The 24,091-nt window shown below is 37.7% G+C and overlaps 1 protein-coding gene and 1 long non-coding RNA gene across 3 annotated transcripts in view; one reads left to right on the plus strand and one right to left on the minus strand.

The window, feature by feature from the left end:
- Positions 1-5,945, plus strand: part of LOC148648143 (uncharacterized) — a 32,356-nt gene extending 26,411 nt beyond the window's left edge. Inside the window, exon 2 of the long non-coding RNA XR_015926826.1 lies at positions 591-5,945. This is a non-coding gene — a long non-coding RNA (uncharacterized LOC148648143). The remainder of the gene's footprint in view (positions 1-590) is intronic.
- Positions 1-24,091, minus strand: part of kcnb1 (potassium voltage-gated channel, Shab-related subfamily, member 1) — a 91,405-nt gene that overhangs the window by 29,639 nt on the left and 37,675 nt on the right. The window lies entirely within an intron of this gene.

Raw genomic sequence — 24,091 nt, forward strand, 5'->3', positions numbered from 1 at the left:
TGTCAGTAAATGCATTCGAAAAGAAGAGAGGCTAATGTGCTCAGGGGGCACAATAATATGGACTGTAATGAATCTAGGGATTAAAAAGAAGAAAATGAACAATATTTTTGTTCTTTCCAGCATCTCTGTACATGTTTTTCTCTTCCCAAGTTTTGAGCAGCAGAGTAAATGCGTGATTTAAGAACTCCGTTGTCACACTGTCATGGTTTTGACCTTACAAGGTGATGCAGCAATCCAGCCACATTGCGCTCACTGTTCACAGAACTGCCAGATGGAGGACAGAAGCTATAGGGTGACCCAGACCTGGCAGACATCACACTAATCCTACTGAACTGACTTATACGCAAAGGAGAGCAGCATTGTGGCATGTGTGGTTATGAGTGCACTTCTGTTATACACTGATGCACTATATTTGCTTCTTTCTTGCCTGTCTGAGCTCTCTACAGTATGTCTGTGGTTTATGTCGGTGTCTAAGGATTGTTGACAGTGTTTGAGTACATTCTTGTTCCTGGATATTCGTTTTATCTGTAGTGAGATGATCTTTCTCAGCCCACCTCTGAAGTCTGTTTCCCTGTCTGTTATTTTTCCAGCCGAAGACACAGAAAAGGAGGAACAGCAAACACTGTAGAATCGGCAAATGAAATTTGAAAAGATTGAGACAAAATTCAAGACTTGGCAAACCTCTGTCACTTTAAGCTTAAAAATTGCAGGGCTTTGCATGCGAAACTATAAATACAAAATGGGGAAACATTGAGGTTGAAGAGGGTATGTATGAAAAGGACTTTTGATTATTTGGACACATAAGCATCCTGCAGACAATGTGAAGAAGCAATAAAATGACAAAATGTTAGGATATACAGTTAAAAATGTAGATTTTAAAACAAGGGATTTCATTCTGTTATACTAAAATTGTTTGACACACTAGTAAGTCCTCATTTAGAAGATTGTGTGAAATTGTGGTCACCACATTATACAAAAGATATTCCTGCCCTGGAATCAGCCCAGAACAGAGCAGTCAGATACACTCCAGAGCTTAAGCAAATGTCCTGCACTGACTGGTTGAAAGAACCAAACCTATTGTGAGAAAAGAGACTACAAAGGGGACCTGATACAAGTATTAAAATTCTCAAGGCCATTGACAAAGTCAACTGGCAACACACCTAATAGTGTGGGTTTGCGTTGAGTGCCTGAGCACCAGCAGAGCGCTTCTTTTCCTTAGCCAGGGAGCGAGCGGTGTGCCGGTGGGTAGTCGCATCGTAAGGAAGAGTCTTTCCATTGAAGGGAAAAAGAATAATTTAGTAGCCGTTTCGTTAGAACGCTGGTTCAGAGCTTGAACCCTGTCCGCGATCTCATGGGGATCTTAAATAACAAACCCGATGAGCCTCAGGCACTGTAGCTACACATTCCAACGGGCCACGGAGATGGGCGTGCAGTGGGATATTGGGATAAACTATTATACATTTTTTATTCTTACACGAAATACTGCTATTTACACTTTTCAGTTTAGAAAACTGCTATCACTGTACTTGACAGTTTTCACTTGAGTTTTCAGAAGCCATTATTTGTCTCCGTTTCTCCACACAGGGGAGCTTTTACTTAAGTGGGCCTCTTTAAACCTTTTTATCAAGTAATGTTTTCCAAAGTAACTTGTCATTTGACTGGTCAATACCTTTCACCTTTGTGTGTAACATACCAGACATTCTAGAGGAAGAGAATATCTAATACATTTTACATTGTACCCCTTATTGCAATGTATGTTCAAGCAACATATACTGTAGGTAAAAACAAAGTAGTCTTACCCCATTGTAGCTGGATGAAGGACTACTAAATGGTTCCCCTCTGTAGAAAGGGCCCTTGTGGACGTTACAGGGTATTAAGAATGCCTGCTCTTATTCTAGATCCAGATTCCTTAGTCTTCTAGTAACGCTTACAAGATAAGGAGCTATACTTTAATATTACACATCATGTCTGTAAAACCCGAAAAATATCACAATTTTCTTTTGCTTTTTCACATGACTAATGGGCTATGGTTATAAAATGAAATTTTATCACACAAAGGTGTGATAAAAATACAAAGTTTGTAACACAATATTTAGGGGCTGGGATTTTGTTTGCTTATGACATTACATTATCGGTTGTAGAAAATATAATTTTCACAATATATGATAAGAGAGTTAAGAGTAGTTATGGGTTGCCTTAATCTTATGAACATGTAGGTCTACTATATGCCTACATAGCAGCCTACTCTTGAAAAGGTACACAAGCACAATGTTGAATTTACTTTTATATTAAAGTAAATTAAACCCTATAAAGTATTATATTATTATAGTTAAAGGCATTTCTGTGGAATGTTTCTCTGTCACAGTTGCCTAGTCACAGCCATACGTGAGTTAAACTCGCTGGTTGCTGCAGGGGGTAATGCAATCTTCTGCAGTCCAAAAGCACCCAAAAGCTAGTACTTGATTTATACTGTCAGACTGTATTGATGCAACCATGCAGAGCCTATCCATTAGATCTGAGCAACCACTTCACATTTTATCACAACCAACTATTAAGAAAACCAATCATGTGTAATGTAAGATAACCAACGTGAAATACCCAGTGATATTGCCTGGAAAACACCTTAGGCTTTTTAAATAATCTGTGTGGAATTACTGTGCATGCTTATATTGCTATGCAGAAGCTCCTGAATGCCTTGAGGTTTCAATGTTTTAACAGATTGGCAATTGCTCCCCTGTAATGTATCAGAGCAGACACATGGAATGTGCATGCATTAAAAAATCTGTCTACATTCTATCATGGAACACTGGCTAGAAATGTTTCGTGTATCTAAAGCCATCTGCATTATTGTGGAGGTGAATACTAATAATATCAAATAAAATAAACTGTGCACGCAGTACTGATCTCAAAGCCTCAAGGAACAATAACCTTGCAATCGCTGCGAACTGACTAGGTATTCAAACTCTGCATAGGAAATAGTTTAAGAACTATGATGATTCTATGATGATGATCACAGTGATGATTCTATGACTAAATCAGTCAAGGTGCATGACCAGTGGGCTTCAGTCTGGGATTTCCTCAAAATGCTCAAACTTTCAGCAGAACAGGGGCTACTGGGACCTGCTGGGAACTGCTAGCCTGAGGTGATGTCAATGAGGGACGCACTGCTCCTCCAATCAGGAAAGGACTAGCCCCCCAGCAACTGAAGAATGGCTCTGGACAGGTGGGCATGTCAGAGGAGTGTGAGCACAGGTCCTCAGTGGGTATGAAAGAGAAAAATAATGGGTGATTCCTTCCCAAAAAGAAAAAAAAATAGAATTATCCTTAGCATCATCAGACTGCCTTTTCGGGTATTGGGCTGGTAGTGTACTTTTTGAAACCTTAGATGGATCTCTGTGCAGATTTCTTTTTTTAACCATGGCAAAGTGACTTTGAATTTGGCGAGAATGCCAGATCTGTAGTCTTGTAAGCTGATACAAAACCTGGGAGTGTAACTCATTCCCTCCACTGCATCGTTATACAATAAACAGCAGTGACACAAAAGGCAAGGTACAATGGGGTTAGAGAGCTTATTTTTTTCCTTACATTTCGAGAGTTTTGCTTTTGCTTTTGTTCTGCAAATGGAAGTTCACAGCAAAGGTTCAAAGGGAGGACAAGCATCTGATTCCCCGAACTGTCAACAGTACCGGATCTATAAACTGTAACTAAGAGAAATCAGTCTTTCCCTCTGGCATTGTCTGTGTGATCTTTGGCCAACCTCAATTTCTCTAGCCGTTTCATGCATAGAGGCAGGTTTTCTAGCCAAACCTCAATCACTCCATGGAGCTAACCATTTGAAACACTGAGTTTTGTTTTAAGTATTACATTTTATTTCATTTAAAGGTGCTCAATCCATGTGCATTTAATGACTCATTGAGCAGAGGTTTATGCACAGAGTGACACCTGTACATCAGGATAGCAGCAGAAGTAAGCAGCGTAGGAGGTCTCATAACACACATATTAGTACTTCCAGTGACCTTTGCAAAGTGTAGAAATAGAGAAGGAAATCAGAGCAATTACACATTCCAATCTGGGATAGAAATAGGAATCAAATAAGAAGATAACACATTTGTCTTTTGGCACCAGTAAAGCTGTGCTACATACCTGTAAATTAAAACACAAGAGCAAAGCTTTAAAATTCAGTATTCAAACCTATCTGAAGCTATTTTTTATTTCACTCTTTTGAGTGGAATCCTATAGGCTAGATGTTTAACAGTATGAAGAAAAAAAACATATCTTTCAATGAGCAGATGTACAGATTTCTATAAAAAAATCACTCAGTGGATTCAACTATGTGAATATAATTAGCATACAAAATAGAAGTAGTTTGTATGCATTTGGTAACTAAATGTTTATGATTACTAAAATAATTCATAACTAAATGTTTATGATTACTAAAAAAAATCATATTTTTGTTTTTGTCAGTTTTGACAATGTCCTCTGTGAAATAAGCAACATATATTAAATATCCCTTATGTAATGCCAGCTGATCACATCTGAGTGTAATATTATGAGCTTTTATAATATTCCTGTACAAAATACTAGATCTCACATCTTCCACCACCTCACATCTTCTCACATCTTGTTATCATCTGCGCCTGAGAGGTGTGACAACACATGCATGGCGAAACATGTGTGCTTTGGGTCTCCATGGTAAAGGTGATATTTGCAAACAGAAGCACCACATGGTTGGTGGTTTTAATCACTGCAATGATGCCAGTTTACAATTCACAAGCAGTCACCCAATAAGGAAAATACATTTAGCAATGTTTATTGAGACAATGGGCATAATAAACTGTGGCCTAACCTGCTTGACTGAGGATCAACCACCTGGCTGTAGGATGAGGAGGTCAGGACCTCCATACAGAGAGAGGAGATAACCAAGGGGCTTAACGTGAAGATAAAGGCAGGGAGGAGGAAGGATGGAAAAAGACGAAAGTGAATGATAGAGAGAGGGTTGCTATGGTGTTCATAGTGTTTCAGGAAGTGACATCATGGAGAATTCCAAGTTAGAATAGCAGAGTTGAGGGATGACCTTGGTTGCCGTCATCCCTCCTGATTTGTCATTAGAAACTCTATTTGGCATGTTGAAAATTGAAAGGCAGAGTTTAGCGTATGTTGAGCAATCTAAAACAGTTAATGTCAGGGACTGCTTTCTGTAAAACCACTTCAGTCTCTTCTGGACACAGCACATTTACTGTAATCCTACAGCAGGAGCAGGCTGTCGGAGATATAAACAGACCGCGTAGCTAAGTCTCAGTCAGCTACAATGTAAAATAGTGCATGACAGTTACTGCAGAAACAAGTTACAAGGGAACTACTTAAGTTTCATCAGTGAGTGTATTTCTTCAGTTGCAGGGAAGGAGGGAGAAACAGAATAAGATTGTAGCAAAGGCTTTCTATTGCAGACTCCTTGAAAAAGCCTGTGACACTATATTCACTATATGTACCAATCTCCATTGACACTATAGTACTTAGTCCTTGTATAATTACAAGAAATGCTTTAAGCCTTTGGTTTCTGGACAGCTGCACATGCTACTTAGTTTAACAAGTAGGTCATTGTGGCTGCTTTGATTTCTGAAGGAGGACTGACGTGCATAAAAATGAAAAAAAAAAACAACAGAAAATACTACAGAGATGCCCTCTAACTGAACTCTGTGACTAAAGATTTTTTTTTTTGTCCTGTTATATTTTCTCTGTTTGCGGAATTTTGCACAGTTTTGATTACTTGATTACATGTTATTTATGTTATGTTATTACGTTACTGTTATTGCTATTGTGTAACTGTCTATTGTCTTATCTTCTGTCCTATTTATATACTGCACCTGAGTGACCAATGAGAAACACTTTTCATTATACTATGCACCTGTGTAAGTTTAATGACAATAAAGTTGAATTGAGTTGAATTGAATTGAATTGAAATGTTACTTAAAACATTCTCATTGACTTCTGTAATTGCTATCTCACATTTCCCAATACATTTCCAGGTAAACATGTAGCAGAAAATCAAGATGGATGTTAAATTTAGCCAGGTTAGACAACTTATACCTCTATCCACCCATTTTCTATCTTTATCCTATACAGGGCTGGAGTCTATCCTGGCAAGCAGTGGGCGCAAGGCTGGGTACACAGTGTATGGGAAGCCAGTCCATCACAGAGCAGACACACAGACACAAACACAGACAGGCACACACTCTGGCCAGAGCCAGTATTCCCAGAAGCCAGTTAACCTGCCAGTATGTCTTGGGACTTTGAGCACCAGGAGAAAACCCACTCTACGCAGACAATGCACCAGAAACTGAAAACAGGGCCCCAAATGCTGTGAGGCAGAAATGCGAATCACTGTTCATTGAATTATTTAATGAAAATACAGTTCACCACAGTAAGAGATAAAGTCAAATGAAATCATTTCAGGATATTTGTAGCAAGTGCAGATATAGCCAGCAGCTATACTATATTGCAACTCACAACTGGCAGCCCACTGAAGCTCAGCAGGTGTGAGCCTGGTCAGTACCTGATGGGAGACCTCCTGGGAAAGATAAGGTTGCAGCTGGAAGAGGTTTTATTGGGACCAGTAGGGGGCGCTCACCCTGCGGTCTGTGTGGGTCCTAATGCCCCAGTATAGTGATAGGGACACTATACAGTAAAAAAGGCGCCATCCTTTGGATGAGACATAAAACCAAGGTCCTGACTCTTTTTGGTCATTAAAAAATCCTAGGGAGTTTTTCAATGGATGTTAATCCAGTGTCCTGGACAAACGTCCCCTGGCCTTTATCAATCATGGCCTCCTGATAATCCCCATCTCTGAACTGGCTTCATCACTCTGTTCTCCTCCCCACTGAGAGCTGGTGTGATAGCTGATGCGTAATGGCACACTATGGCTGCTGTCACATCACCCAGGTGGGGGCTACACATTGGTGATGATGGAGGGGAGTCCCCATTACCTGAAGAAAGCTTTGAGCAGAGTGTCCAGACTATATAAGTGTAAGGATTATTAATATTATTTGAATCTTCATAATTAAAGGATTAAAAAAGAATAATTCCTCCTCAGAGGTTCAACCTCTTTGAAACAAAATCATGAAACAATTGCAAATGTTAGGGCAGCCAGATTTAAAGATTTAAAGTAGAATGATTACTTATTTGTAAAAGGGTGTACACAATTCTCTACAAGTACATTTTTAAATGTTAGTTGTCTTTCTTAATTTACAGTAATTTTAAAAGTCATAATCCATTGCATATTAAGCTTCATTTATCCTGCCTCTTATTAAATAAGCTGTATATTCTATATTTATCCAGTCCAGCTAAATTAATCACTGATGATCAAGATACAGATGCTGAGATCTGATGTCGAAAATATATTTAGCATTTACACAAATAAATAGGGTAAATATTAACTCATAATATCATTCTACTCTCTAATAATATGTTGCACCTCCAAGGAGGAAACCTGTGACTGATACTTTTGTCTCCTAGCATGACAATGACCCTAAACCTACTGCCACCCCCCTGTCTATTTTCTAACTGCTTCTTCCAATTCATGTCTTAAAACCTCCAGTTATCTTTTTGGAGATTTAGTTAATTTAGGCTTCAAGTAAGGCTGTATTGTTGTTGCAACAGCATGGAAAGAAGGCTATAAATGTCTGTTAATCTGTTAATTTATGAATTGTAATACAGCAAATCTCTGAAGTACTATTAAAAATATTTCAAGGTATGTTTCTTGAGACTTACAGACTAAAGTACTTTTATTGACACCTCAAAACTAATGTTTCACTTCTTTGTTTAACAGCAATTATAAATGAAAACTTAACCTTACCATTCAATGGTGACTTTGAATGTCTAAGTGTTTTTCATGTTATCCCTATTTAATTAAAGACAATATATACCTTATACATAATTTAATAAACAATCTCATAGAGATTGCTTTATTAAACAAATTTAATAAAGCAATCTCAGACTCCAACAAATATTGCACTCCCTTTGCCAAACAATTCTATTTTCTCTTAGTACATACTGTAGGCGTGGTCAGAAGAAATCAAGAGCTTCTTCAGAGACAATCATAATTCTATCGTTTTGTCATTGGTCTCACAGCTCCAGGCAAACACTTCTCTATACCAGTTCAGTGCTCCTCCAAGAAAATCAGAAATTAGAAATCTTTTGATACCATATCTATGGTCTTGAAACCTAAATTTCCATATTGTTTGCTTTATGAAGGGCTTTAAGCCCTGTCAGAAAACAGATGTCATTAAGCCCCATTTTACAAAATATGTTTAAAGATAAGATATTCATAAAGATAAAACTTAATATTTGGCAGATTTACACAAACATCAAAATTACAACAACACAACACAGTATTTTGCAAACATAACACAGGATGTGTTCACAAGCATGTGTGAAAACAGACACCAGTGTATAAATATTTAACATCTTTCTACAGTATATGGCACCTACAGTGTCTGACCTTTCAGAGATGCACAAAAGTGCTCTTTATTCTGGGCTTCAAAAGAAGCAGTAGCTAGGCTTCCAGTATCAAAAAGTGGTATGACATGCATGTGCCCTGAAAACGATCTGTTCTGCTTACAGGATTTGGCACGCACACATTCTCATGCTTTTGAAACATTTTTCTATTAAATTTGACAACAAAAAAGTACGATGAAAAAACAAGGTCAATAAATGAAGAACATCTGACCAAAAATAGGAGATCAGACAGAAACCAGGAAGGGCTTAACTAAACAAGTGTCAGCTTTTCTACCAAAACAATTCCTGCAAATTTAAGTGCAATTTAAAGATAAATCAGTCTACTCAAGCTTGTGAGAATGATTTTTGGCTGCAGCTAACTCATATGAAAGATGAGTAATAGCAGCTTATAAACCTGTAGTTTGCAGCAGAAGCTATAAAGTATTTTTTTCACAAAATACCTCATTGAACTAGTAAGAGGTTTTTTCTCAAATTAGATTTCTTCACCTGGGATAAAAGACTGACAATGAAATTATGTTTTCTTCTGGTATCCAACTCCAATGGAAAAGATTCCTGAGCTTAATGTTATTTTTATTATTGCTGTTGTTGCTAGAAAAGGGAAAGGATGAATATACGATTGCAGCTTTTTACATGATCAATTATAACAAACAAGTGTTTGTTTCTCATTGTACCTATTTCATTGTAAAAAAAATGAACCATCAGAAAATTTAAAAAGTCATAATAATACGTTCTTTTCCACAGTACTGTGTGACACAGAGCAGAAATAGGACTGTGTTCTTTTTTTAACCACAGTTTCTAATTCCAAGTCTTTAATTGACCTTGTTAGAGTATTCTACAGTCTCAAAGCATAGCAGCAGACACAGTGTAGTACCGTATATCAATATTAATTTGGGAACGGACAGGAGTGCAGTGTGTAGGACAGAGTCAGGAAAGTTAAGAGATGAGAGGGAACTAGTCCTTAAAGTGCCTTCAGAGCTGATCTTGAGTTTTTAATTCTATAATTTGTTGGAGGCCAAAAGCAAGATATTAAAAGTCAATGCACTCGATTGCTCGTTTTAAAGGTTACTTATTGATATCTACAACAAATTCACAAAGTTACAATCTGGAAAATGACATGCCACCACAGTTGGTTATGCTTTATTTTAATTAAATTTTGTGTCACCATTCCAAACAAACAGAAGTCTCTTGTAATATAATGCTAAAGTATAACAAAATTTATAAGAATAAGAAACATTGAACGCTGAACACTGGTGAGGATGTGAGAGGTACAGTAAGGAAAGATCAACAGCAATACAAAAGGTTCAGAAGCCAAAGGAGTCATTCAGAGCCAAAGACATGGAGACCGCATTGAGAAAAAACTCACTAACAGCAAATAAGCAAGATGTGCTTTTTGTAACCTTTGACATGTTTTATGTCTGATGAAAAAGCCAGCTCTTCTATCACAAATACGCTATACTTGATCCACAAACTGCAGAAGAATTTCATTTTCACCAGCTGCTAAAGCCTAAAGGAATAAGAAACATTGAACAGTGAACATTGGTGAGGATGTGAGAGGCAAGGAAAGGTTTCTGAAATGTGGTTTGTCATACATTTTTGTAAACAAAGCCTTTTCATGTGTATTAGTCATTCACTGTGTCCCTCAGACAAGGACTAAGTACATAATTACACTGGCCACCTTGCTTTGAGGTGTATCTGCCCAACACGCACAGAGAAAATAACTCATCTTTGCTTGTGACCTATGTACTTGAAACACTTCAATGAAAGTTTGAAAAGATGCTTTTAAAATAATTACCAGCTGGAGGAGTGCAAGATAAAATGAAAACATGAGGCACGTTCTTGCTCAGAGAAATGCCTTTTCTCCATTTAGGAATCCTCAGAGATTTATAACAAAAAAGAATATGCTCTTTGATGGTTTTTGATTAGGACTTTTACTATGAGGGACATCCCACCCTAGACTACAAAACAGAATAGACAAAATGTTACGAACTGTACTGTACAGTGACAGCAGACAGCACTGTTAAAGAAACAGAAAAATGTGAGGAGTTATAATCTAAATCTAATCTTCACTTAGGTTGATCGAGTTTTGTGCTAATTGAAGATAGAGGATGCCAAGGCTTAAATGTTGCTGGTCAAAGCTTAAGTATTTGTGTTTGTATATTTACTATAAGAAAATAATTGTTATCTTACTTATTAAAGTAATGAATAACCCTTGGGTGGATATTGGACACTTGTACTTAGGCCTGCAATTCTCTATCACTATTAATATGTCCTCATGAGTAGAAATGACCAGTTCTCTGCTGCCTGGGTGAAGCCCTATAAAAAAGAATAAGAACAAAGATAAAACAATAAATATTACAACAGGCTAACCTAGTTGCATAAGGAAGAGATTTCTGATTTTAAGAAACACAGAAAGCTAGAAAGAGAGAAGATGGATATTTAAAGGAGACATGATTTTTAAAGATCCCAAACACATATATACCAACGTTAACGATTATATTTTGTAATAAAAATGCTTATATTTATATTTATATAAATTAATTTATATTATATAAAAATTTGTTATATTTTCATTTAACCATGTTAAGGCTTAGAATGTGTTAATGTTCTTCAAGAATAGCAAAAATAGCGTAGTGCCACTTGCCTCAGCAGGGTAAGAGGATTGTAAATGGACAGACAGAATTTAGTGTATCCTGAAACACAACCATGCAGATTAAATATATTGCAGCCGCCTAATTTAGTCCCCCCATTTGAAAACTAGGTGATGACAATTATTTCATATGCCAGGTTAACCCTTCACCTCCTATATCTGAGCCGATAGCTGTCTTTGGACACAGGTGCGGCAGAAGTCCAAGGAAAATTACTGCACATCAGCAAACCACAGCACAGATTGAAAGGGCTCCCGAGCACTTCCTGGAGTCTCTACTCACTGAATGGTGTTAATACCCACGTTCCCAAAGGATTAGTAAAACAAATTATGAATACTCCCATTCACTTCAAAAGACATAAGTGATAAATATTCTAGCTTCTAATAAGATTATGCACCCCTTGCTTCCCACAATTCAGAAAAGAGTTGTGAAATGCTTCTTTTATAGCATAACAGAGGTTTACCCCTCACTTGATGAGGCTTAATATTGCTGTAGTACATGTACAAGGATGTTAAAAGTGTCATATTTACATTTTCCAGTTTTATGTTATTGATAGAAGGTGGCAGGATGGTGCAGGGGTTAGCCCTACAGTACCTCCTCATAGCATTGGGACCCGGTGGAGTTTACTGTATATGTTCTCCCCATATTCATTTGGGTTTCCTCATGTGAGTGTGTGTATGCTTGTGTCTGTGTCTGTGTCAGCCCTAAGATGGACAGGCGTCCTGTCCTGGGTGTATCCTGCCTTGTGCCAGTTGCTTGCGGGGATAGGCCCCAGCTCCCCATGACCCTATACTGGATGAAACAATTAGAAAATGGACGGATGTTATTACTATCGAATAAAACACATGCAATTATTATGTTTTCATCTGTTTTATTTTTTAGAAAAACTCTAAAATATACGAACAAGAATTCATATAAGTTACATAGCATCCGGGTATTGCAATAAGCAGATATTTAAAAAAAAATAATATAGGAATGTAGGAAGTGTTCCAAAGGAGAGGAGGGAAGTTTTTATTTAGCTTAATTAACTAATGGAAATAAGGGGCCCATCAAATTACACAAGACTGCAGATCATAACAGTAATTAATGTGCCACAGGATGCATTACATGATGTGCATTTTGTATAAATTATGTAATGCTATGCATTTTGTATAACTCTAGAAAGAACTGAGAGGTTTGAGAATTACCTGTAGCAATCCATACGCCTGTCTGCTGAGGTTACTGTACATATAAGACATTTCATAGCACTTCCAAAGGACCCTGTGTACAGTACATCACTACCATCAATGATAATTGCAAGAATACAGTAAGAAGTCGATACATAATATGCTTGAGACAACAATGTTTTGACTTCCATTTTTACAGCTACATCAATGCAAATTGTGAATGAAAATAAAAATACAACAAATAAATTGCATAGAGAAATTAATGCTGATCGTTTATTGCCCAAAAGTGCATCCGATCCAGACAGTGGAAGTAGGAAGTATAATGGGCACTTCCAGCTGGAATTAGTAGCTTTATTATGAGTTTCACTGGGCCTGTTTTCACGGCTGCAACTAAATGCCTAAGCAGTGCCTGTGACATTCCTAAAGGCAGAACCACCGGTGATTTCAGTGCACCTCAGCATGCCTGTGACCTGGCAAACATTAGAGAAGCTCTGAGTGAGTATACTACTGAACTCCACAATAGCATGCTGTATATAAGTAATTATAAGTAATGTATATACAGTAATATAATAGTTACACTCTAGATAGCGATGATGCAATGTTTAAAATCAACATTACAAGTCATTTTGGACAAATGATCTTATTTTTAAATGTAAATATTTTCAGTTATGTTATCTAATATAACATACTGCATAGCTTAAATTAACTACAAACAATCGCAAAGATCACACTTCAGTTTATTTCAGTTTGATGTCAAAGGCATTACTCTGCCTACAGGCTAGAAGAGAACTATAAGGAAATTATGTTTTTTACTGTAGATATTTGATTTTTGATTTATAGTAGCTTTAGCCAGTGCTGTTTTTTGGCCAGGATGTTATTCGAGAGATTTTTTTTGTCAAAAAGTCCGTTTTGATCAGTTGTTGTATGTGATAATTTCTTCACAGGCATCGATCAGGGCTTTAAATAGGCCCTGTCAGCTCGTTGCTGACTGCTCCCACCCAGTCGAACACAGACTGCAGATATTCTACTGAAGCGCTTCATTAAAGCACAGGAGTGATCATACTGATAGCATGCATAATCCTTTACTTGTCATGTGAATAAGGTATACCAGTGCATTGCCTTTCAGCTTTATTTTTATCTTTACATCAACTATGTTTCCTCTAGAATAATTTGCTTAATCAGAGCATAGGAATCTGCCTAAAGAAAAGATTTGGTGTCAGTATGGGGGAGGGATTCCTTTAAAGGTACATCACTCTTCGAGCGCAGCAGACATTTATATGACACAATAAAAGTTATTTGTGTATCTGAAAAATGAATCTTATAATATTTCTAAGAACTGTGAAACTATGGCAGACTTTTGGAACCAATGTAACAATACTTCACTATGAATGTTCCTGGTTCTCCGATGTGGGTAGTGTAAACAGTACACAACCTCACACAAAATGAATCTCTAAAGAAAGAAACATTTCTTTTTCAGACAGAATTTTTTGGCTAATAAGTTTTTGGCTTAAATCGGGGAAGAAAACCATCAAACAGAGTAAAACGAAATGACTGCCTTGAGGTACTTTATCCTGCTCGTTGATTTTCAGAAAAGTGTACAACTATATACAAGGCGTCAGTTCCCTGCTTTCTCAAGAGTATATAAGGCCAGACGTGGCCTGACCTTTCACTGTATAAATATACTGCAGTGCAGCTCCAGAGTTTGGAAGTGTCCCCATGACCAAGGTTCAAGCCCAGAGTCTGACCACATCTTACACACACGTTATCAATCCTTTCTGCAGCTCAGGGCTTTTTTCATTAGAAAGAGAAAATCCAGAGAGTGCTGACCGTAATACATCTTATCGATAGCACTTTCCACAGGCCTTTAAAAGCACATTACATGAGGAAATATCCATATAGGTTTTTACCTGTTTGGCAGGCACTAAATGAACAGCACTGCTCTTTTCATATTTGTACCTGCTTTCAAATATGAATTGTGGCTGATGCTTGTTAGGAGCTGTATTGGATATTTTGTGGCCTGGAAAGGCAAACTGAACGGTCTCCAGTCGCAAGATCAATGCTCATTCATCCAGCGGCTGCCTCTCGTGGTTGAGGATTATTGTCTTCCATGAACCTGATGGTGACTGATAAGATCGCTGCAGGATCCACACTCTCTCTCTCACAGGCTGAGCAGGTGTTGTCTGGGGAGATATTTGTCTCCTGTATTATACAGTCACAGTGAGTTGTCTTCAAGGCTCTTGTTTTTCTTATTCATCCTGACACCTTTGGTCTTGAAGTGAAGACTCCCAGATCTATTTTAGTCTTAGGCCATAAACCAACAAGAGTGAATGTAACGTTCTTCATACATGAATCTCAAAGTTAACTCTATAAACGCTGTTTGTGAATCCCTGAATTTAAAAACAATCAGGCTAATCTCTTTCTATTTTAAGTTTTGGAAGCACTAACTGTGATGGCCTTTTATAACCATTCCTCAGATCCTTTGGATTATTTATTTTCTCTGTCAGAATAAAAGTATACATTTGATCTTTTCAGTGTTACCTACCTACTAAAAATAAATAATAGGAGGAAAAAAAGAGATGTCCTTCTTGCGATCTTTTTGATTACAGTCAAATAATCGGCTCCATTTGGAATTTGATTGGACAAGTATGTGAGACAAATATTTTCAAATGGTAAAATTCAGATGAGTGCTTCTCTGCATATCCACACATATCTATGAAACTATCTATTTGCATACAGTCCTTATTAAAACTATTCGCATTCCATTTTTACTGTATTGTTAGTTACAATTTTCACTTTAATTGCGATTAAACATTATTCTTTTTAGGAGAAGGATCATCATTCAAAAATCACTATCTACACAAGCCTAGCCAGTATTGGTTATTGACATTAGGAAGAAAGTCTATGCCTTGCCTATGCACAGAATCTTAGGATACATGGTCAGAAAAGCTCTTTGTTGAATGTGAATAAAATATATACAGTAATTCAAGTGTTCACTTCTAAAATAAGGCATTAAAGGGAAATCATATTTTCCCTATGGGTCCACATGTCTGTGGGTCTCATGCTTGGTTAAGATCACATGGCAGTTCATTCACAATGATCTAGAACTTGTTGACGCTGTGACTTGAGAGCAGTGCTGTCCTGGACACATGCCTCAAACACAAAAAACCTCTGTTGTGCACTACTTTAATGTGATGTGACACCTGGGGCCCCTCAACCATACCTATTTTTAGCTACATAGATAATTTGATGTGACAAGAATTATATATATAACATAAAAAAACACATTCATAAATAATTTGTGCTGTTAAAAAATGCATTGAGGTCACCGGAAAAACACTGGGCTTACAGCAGCTACGGAGAACAGGAAAAGCCTTGAGATGCAAGATTCACTTCAATTTCTGCCAGGGAATTTCATAAGGAGTATAAAACAATGAAGCTGATTGCATGAGGAAGAAAAAGCCCTGGATGTACTGCTTATTAACAATCCCAATGTGTTAAGTACTATTATCAGACACATTATAATCAAAAGGAAAACGCAACATCTGTTTTTCTGATGTCTGGTTCAATAGCTCACATAGTCATTTCTTACAATTTCCTTTTTGCTCCAAGCTACACACCCAAACTCTGACTTTCACCTGTCTTTCCCAGCCAGTTCTATAGCTTGTCCTTGTTCGCTTACATGTAACACAGAGGACATAAAGCAGCCTGTTTCCCCCATAGACAGCAAAATGGTTGAAGCAGAGATCCTGTTTCTCCTCTTTCTCAAGACTGCTTCAATGCTCACAGTACACTGCTGTGTTGCCGGAACATCAAAGAGCAGCCAGTTGCTATGGTGATGCTAGTCTTGTCATTGCAAAGAAAACAGGGAGACTAGGGGATGCATATGTACATTCACAAAAAAAAAAGAAAAGCACATTCTGTCCCCAGCCACTCCAAGCCCTGGGCTCAGCAGGGGTTGGATTCAGAAATAGATATACTGCTTGGCACACTTTCTATGAATCAAGAGCAAAGGCGTACAGTGATTTGTTGTCCCCCCAGGGGAGGGAAACAATTTTAGACCAATGAAAAGCACACTCAAGGTGGAGGAGAAGGTGTAGAATTCCAGGCCTGTTTAACCTTCAGATAGAAAGTTGTGGTGTTACCATACAGTACGTCCACATATGCCTTTCTAGTAATTATGTCCTGCACCTGTACCAAAATATTGCACTGGTTTTGTGTGAAAAAACAACAACAATATGTTCGGTCTAATTCTACTTCCATGTGCCTGAATGTAGATTTAAAGAGACTTTAGTATTTTACAAGTATACACTTTCCTGTAATTTTAAACGAATTAGTAAATTTTGATCCTTTTATCATCTAATGTATTATAAAACACTCTATCAAAAAATGTTCCTTTTTGAATGAGAAAACACAAATTGTTGTTTTATCATTACATTTCCTGAAATGAAACACTCACGTGTATACAGTAGCTCAAGATTGAAGAGAAAATAAAAGAAGGTTTATTCAATATGTTTTTGGTGTTTTACAAGCATGATTCTGATTAGCTGGGATTAAAAGTCACACACGGTATGGGTCATGTGGTACATTACATGAAGCTCGTCTCGCAAAACTGATCAGTATCTGGCATGATGACAATTAGCTCACAAACAAACATGCAATTAGACTGGCAGGGAGGATGCATATACTGTATGGACATTGACTCACACGTCTACCCATCGAATCACACAGAAGCTTGATTGGTTTGAGATGCAGTGATATTACTGGCCAGTGACAGTGACAGTAGTCATGTTTACCATGAACACTACAATGCTGGAGATTCATGGGAATAAGCTGATGCTGCTGCTGGAGCAATAGGCAAAGTGCAAAATGTGGTCACAATGGGACTGCATGGTGCTGAGATATTCCTGATGCTAAAATAATCCGTGCTTTTTTGTTATTTTAGTCAGATCTGATTAGAGAAAGAGTTCAAACAAGGCCATCCAGGAGGGTGTCACAGATTCTTGTGTCCAGAATTCTACAAACTGTATCCTAACTAAAATGAATTTGTACCTGAATACAGCCCTGTGTGGTCCAGTTCCTAGTAATCTTAAGGTATTTGCGTTATCTATGGCATGAATATAATCTGAAATGTGCTGATTCAGGCCTTCCTAATCTGTCAAAGACCAGGCTTCACATACAGTAATTGTGTGCAGCACCATGCCTGTGGTGCTCACTGTCCAAATCCATTACAGACTCAGCAACATGAAACATTTTAAAATTTCATTTAAAGATACATATCTATTTCATTTACCTTTTCCTGTATAATGATTTGCTTGTTGCCCTAAGTCCCTGTGTCTTTTAAAATAAAATAAGAATATGGATAATAATATCTGGGGGCTCTACAGAAACATGACTTGCTCATAACATCCTCCAAATTGTGATAGTTTACATTTTTTATATTGTAGCATAGTAAATGTTCAATGGATACCTCATTAAATAGCAGGTTATTCTGCCTTACTACTCTTCTGACAGCTGCATTGCAGAGATAAAGCCTAGAGACAACTTCCAATATAATTTCATTGCCTTTGGGGAATTGCAGCATAAAGAGCTTTCACCACCAAGAGATCCAAGCACCACTCTTGATATTTGCTGCGCAGCTCTTAAATATTGTTGACAACTTAAAGCTTGGCCACATACTAGATTTATCGATGAATGGCTGTTCTAATCTGTCTAGGTGCAGATAAAGTCTTTCTGTATTACACAACTGGAAAATCAATTTCAGTTTGGAATTATGCATTCTACTACAACCAAACAGGAATACAGTATGTACTGTATTTTTCCATATTCTTTGTTTCTGCAGCACTTCAAAAACTGTGCAAGGGCAACATACACAAATTATCATGATGTACAGAATTGTAAATCATCACAGAAACAAAAGGATGTGAGTATTATATGCAAGTAGCACATGGTAAAATACATTGTCTATAAATATGAAATGTGCCAATATTGCACACTGTGACAGGGTGACATTCAAGTAATACCACGGGCACATAAGGACTACAAAAGTGCAAGTGGTGATACTTCAGTAGTGTGGTAAATGCACAGTGAATGTCACAGATCCTGGGAACAAACCCATCCTGCAGAAATCAAAGCCTAATGCTGAATGCTGCTCCATGTGACACCTTACAGCTTGCCTCTATGTTTCTTCAGGAACCACGGGCAAAACTCAGGTGTGCATATACCAAACTAATACTACTAATAGAAAGAAAAACAGAAAGCAAAACCTCTCCAGAAGTGGTTTAGTGCTTCATTGTATATTTTTAATGTGATACACAGTGTCCCAATAGCGATCTTCCTAGTTCTTCTGTATATACAGTAGGTTTTAATGCTGTTTCTAGAACATAAGAAAGGAGAATAAGAAATGCAAAAGAGAAAAGGCCAGTCAACATATCTAACTGTGTGTTCTTTACAGCAGCTAAGTGATCCAATTATCTTATTTAGATCCTTCTTGAAAGAAACCAGGGTGTTTTCTTTTATAACATGGCTGAATAACTTGTTCAGAATTTATTTTTTCACTGGATTTCCTCCTTAAACTATATAACATCCCATCTTCTGTAAATTGTCCCTCTTGACCCCTATCATGAATTCTATTTTTTAGTGGCATTTGGCACTAGTTTGTCTGTAGATCACAATATTTATCTACTGTTAAAGTACAGCATTTGCATGGAATGGAAGCTCTTAAGTTTCACTTTCATTGGTTCATTTGTTGGTCCCTCTGGTGATTAAGAAATGTAAAATTTCAAACATGTCCTGCAGTGCTGAAACTAGATTGATTCCCTACTTTTCTTTGCTGTGTACTGTACAGTATGTTCTTTAGAGAACACCTATACTGCAACGTGTTAGTGTTTTGTGTTTTACTGTAGGAAGTATAAGAGAACGCACACACGGATTTCAGAACAGATACTGTATGTCAATATCTCACATCAGTCCAAAACAGTCACTTCCCTGCTTCAGTATCATTGCATTTCTCTTCACTTTCACCTTCATCTGTTTCTCCTGGAGGTAAGAACCTGGATCAACTCATCCTAACAAGGATGTTGCTTAGTGAAATCACTTGGACTTGAACCTGCGAGTGATCATATAACCCAACCTGTGTCCGAAGGAGGACCTTTAGTAGTTAAGCCAGCCAGGAGTCTCAACTTCTGGACTCTTTATTACACTAAAAAAAAAGTGATCTCGTCCAATCAGGTGTATGTATGGTCCTCAGACTCTTTAGTGGTGGCAAGACATTTTGGCTGTGTTTTCTTCTGCCTTTCCTGAGACCTTTAACACTGTAGTTCCCACCTTATCAGCCAACAAAAACATCATTAATGTACTACTGTATATAGAAATGCATTGAAGTTGTTCATTTAGAAATACTGAATTTGATTTCTTACCGTATGCAGGGTGACTGATATGGCAAAAACAGGTTTTGCCCAAACTATTTTTAGATCTTTATCCCCTTGACATCAAGACAGCGATTCTCTCACAGAAGAAGACCCAGTGTTTTGGCCTCACTGCTCTTTAGAAAGCAATGCTGCTTGTGTTAAGCATATAAGCATGATTGAGAGCAGAGCAAACCTGCACCCATTACACATATGACTGTAGTTCTCCTGCACAGCTCATAATTAATACTCAAATTAAAGTGATTTCTAGCATGCACAGGCAGGGCACATACAGTATGTGCCAAGTATAATTTAACTAATATTAAAGCTTATTCAGAATGCAGCTGTGTTTCAGAAAATGCTCTTACTAAGGCAATTTATTACATTTGAGCTCCATGGGTCACAGATAATAAATAAGGGATTTTTCCATGCATTTTAGATTGGGTATGCCTAATAACAGATCCACACTCCAAATATCTCTTCTCCAGAAAATTGCTAAAGTGACATCTGTAACATGTTCTGTGCCCCTGAGCCTGTTGCATATACAACACAGAATATGAAGGTGACAATCTGAAAACCTAAAAATGAGAGCACAATGTTTAAGGACAGATTATGAGATCCCTCTCATCGGTCCACTGTATATTAGATTATTCATTAGGAGAAACTAAAGGCCGAAGCCTGATTTACAGGTTTAAAGAATATTGATGTCTGTCCATGCCTGTGAAAGAAATGTCAATATGCCAATATATGTCAGTATAATCACAGTAGATGATAAACTTGTCAAGATAAACAGTGACTACTTTCTTTTATATAGAGGCCTTGTATACCCATCAGCCTCATTCCCTACTCTGCTTAGTGTAGCGAATTAATCTCGGAGTTGCAGAAAATTAATTTAATTAAAGTAAAGACCAAAGCAGATGGCAGGCCCAGTGGTTAGATAGAACAGAAAGGCAGTAATCCATTGATTCACACATATGCAGCTGTACAGATGGCAAGAAACCCTTGGAATCTTTGAATTGCTCCATTCTCAGGCATGTTGGAATGAGAATGTTATTCACTCAGCATAACAGGAAGGGACGAGGACAAAAAGATGTGGTGAATCATAATGTTTGTGAAATAATAGATTTTTTTTTGTTCTCAGAAGACAGAACATAATTGATATCCAAACAATTTTTAATGCCTCTGTAGTGCATTCAATATTTCAAAATACAGATTACTGACCATACACCTTTAAAACAGCAATTGCAGAAATGGTGAAATAAGTTCTGAAGGTCTCAGCATTTGCAAATTAATTCAAATCTTTAATTCTTAGTTATCCCACAAACCAATTTTCAGGAGGCATTATGGGATATTAAGTGAAGTTAATGGAAGGTTGTGAACAAGAGGTGTTTTTTACAGAAAGGTAAGGGATATATTGTTCTCTTTAATCTGTGCAGAGCTGAAATGTCCCCACTCCATTTCTCAGAACACATATTTTCAAAAAATATTCCACAATACCTAGCACTCGAATTAGCAGTGCTAACCGACCTTATTTGTTTTAAATGCACTCATTGGCTCACTCATTCATGCCAAAATCAGACATGAATTCTGGTGTTGTGTTCTTGGGGAAAGTAGAGGCAGCCCTGCCAAATTTCAGTCACAATTATGGATTACTAGAAGTGCATTCTCTAAAGTGTTGAATTGACCCCAATTGTCCGCACACTGCTGGTTCCAGCCTGGGTCTTATCACCACATATCGGGGTGTGCTGAGCTTGAAGTGGCCTGAGTGTTCTCAACGAGCTTTCAAACAGCAAACGCTGTGACCTGCTAAGGCTGCTGGGCCCTAGGAGGTTGCAGAATTTGCCCCGAGAGCTGCATCGTTCCTCCAGATGATCCCAGCTGTGCTGTTGAGCCTGCAGTACGAGGAAGAGGCAGGTGTCTCCGACACCCCTATAACTCTCTTTTAGCTTTGACACTCATGGAAACATTGGTAATATTTCCACTAGGCATCTGTGATGCAGACATCAGGAAAAAGACAGATATGAACTTCACATTCTTTCCATAATGCTTCTCTCTCCCTGAGGAGAAAAAGAACTCTGTCTCCGAGTGTGCACGAGCACTTTGGTGTCTCATTTAAGTCTTCATTTAAATTGGGACACTAATCATCAGACGATTCAGGATACAGGTATTTTGACCTTCACTGACTTCTGAATTGTGAATTCATCATATATTATTGAAATCCTCTTTCTTTTTTCCCCACACATGGCTCAATAACTAATATAACATGGGTTTTATTTCAAAATGTTTTAGGGGAAATTTCTATTTGGGTTTATGTCGTAAGATCTTATTTTCTATGCCCAGCAAAATTTGGCTTTAATTGGCAATTAAAACTTTGAGAGTTGGCACACTAGATTGATAGAGGTGATTAAAAACATGGATGTATCACAGAAACAATGGTAGTTTGTTCTCTGTACATATTATGCCATACAGGAGACAACACTTTGAGATAGAATTCTTCAAACACAGGCAAAAAAAGGGCTTGCTTCTTATCATATTGCTCTGAAAAGCCTTGATTTAGAACTCTCATTTATTATTTCTGTTTTTTCTAAGAACAATTAAAAAGCAGTCATAAAGTCAGCACAGTTAGCAGAATTCCCTGCTAACTTTTAAACAAATGTCAGACTCACAGTAACACACACCACACGTCCAGTATAAATTCTAACACACATATACAGAGTGCCACTGAGTAATGCTCTTTTGAAACGTCCCAGTCCTTAAATGGTCAGTGCTCACCCCAGATGGCAACATGAGTTGGAGACCTTAGTGACATCATAGACATCCTCAGGAAAACAAAGGGTGAATTGTTACAGAAAGTCACGGCTGAATTGATCTCATAGGAATAAAGTACATGGAGCAAGGAAGAGGCAATCAGATCCATCAGCATTATACTCTGTTTTATTCTGAAGCAAATCAGTTTGCCTTATATACAGTTTATTCATGATGCTGTGTTTCAGAAATACCCACCAGTGGTATTCTTTGAATCAACCTTTATAAACAGCAGATTTAAATAATATAGACAAGGATTCAAATTACATTTTGAATGAATACTCCCCCATAACTTGAAGTGAACAGCATCCTTCATATGTGATCTCAATTTGTGCTCAAAAGGTTGATGTCAGATACAGGAAAAAAACCCGAACTAACTGGAACCCGCTATTACCACCGAAGCTAATCTCTTATGAGCATTAGAACAACAGAATCTAAAATTAGAAAGCAATTCCTCTATTGCATATTTACCTCAGACATTTAGCTTCTGTATAGACTGATACTACAGTGTGCCTTGAGGGCATAATGATTATAGCTGGCATTAACAGCGCAGGCAGGTGAGAATATCCTTAAGTTGAAGCATTAATAATATGAAACCACACTCCACTGAGCTGGCATGGTGAAAATAAGTGAATTTCCATGAATGAAATAGCTTTCAAATGTTTCATACTATTTTCTTGGGATAAAAAAAGAGTCTGTCAGAACAATCAGGGGGTATTAATATAACCACAAAAGCAGAAGGGAAAAGGGGCACATTAGAGAACTAGAGCTCTCTTGAGTTCTATAATTCTGATGATGCTAACACAACATCTTACCATACTTATTTTCCACCGAAACCCAGTTTTATGTATGAACAACTCTTGGTACACAGTGCTTTCACCTATCAGGACTGAATATCTACAAATTTTCACTTTATGCTTTATTAGCTTGAAAATAAAGGTGCCCTTAAATTTTAAACTTTACTTAAGGCACAGTCATGTGGATCCAAATATATACCGTAAGTACAGTCGCACAACAATAGCAGGATCATTTTTCACTTCACTACCACCTGAATTTGATATGTATATTAAAAAATGCATTGGGGTCTTTCACTGGTCTTGGCTCAGTTAGAAAATGGCCGCCAGGTTCCCTGAGGAATCACATCTCAGCAACTGTCTTTCCATTAGGGTAGCGAAAACAAGCTGGACTGGAGAACAATCTTTCAGTACAGCACAGCTCTCTCTGGATAGATCTGGAGTCCTCTACACACACCTTCATCCAGGGGGAATCCTCGTGCATTGGACACTCATTAGAGTCCCCTCATAAACCACAGGCACTTGCTGCTGGCTGACAGGAACAGCCCCAGGACTTTCACACCACCTTATATACTATGGTTTGGAGAGCAGATGGCTCGGTGAAAAGGTAAGAAAAAGTGTTGAATTCTAAACGGTTGGCATGACGCGAAAACGTTTCTGTTGCGCTTTGAAGTGTTGCCCACCTTGGCATTAATCTGGTTTCACGAGTAGTAATAATACAATAATTATGAGGTCATAATGGCCTGTTTACATCTGTGAAGGTG

This window comes from Lepisosteus platostomus, chromosome 15 (assembly GCF_059453375.1).
Source record: "Lepisosteus platostomus isolate fLepPlt1 chromosome 15, fLepPlt1.hap1, whole genome shotgun sequence".
NCBI lineage: Eukaryota > Metazoa > Chordata > Actinopteri > Semionotiformes > Lepisosteidae > Lepisosteus > Lepisosteus platostomus.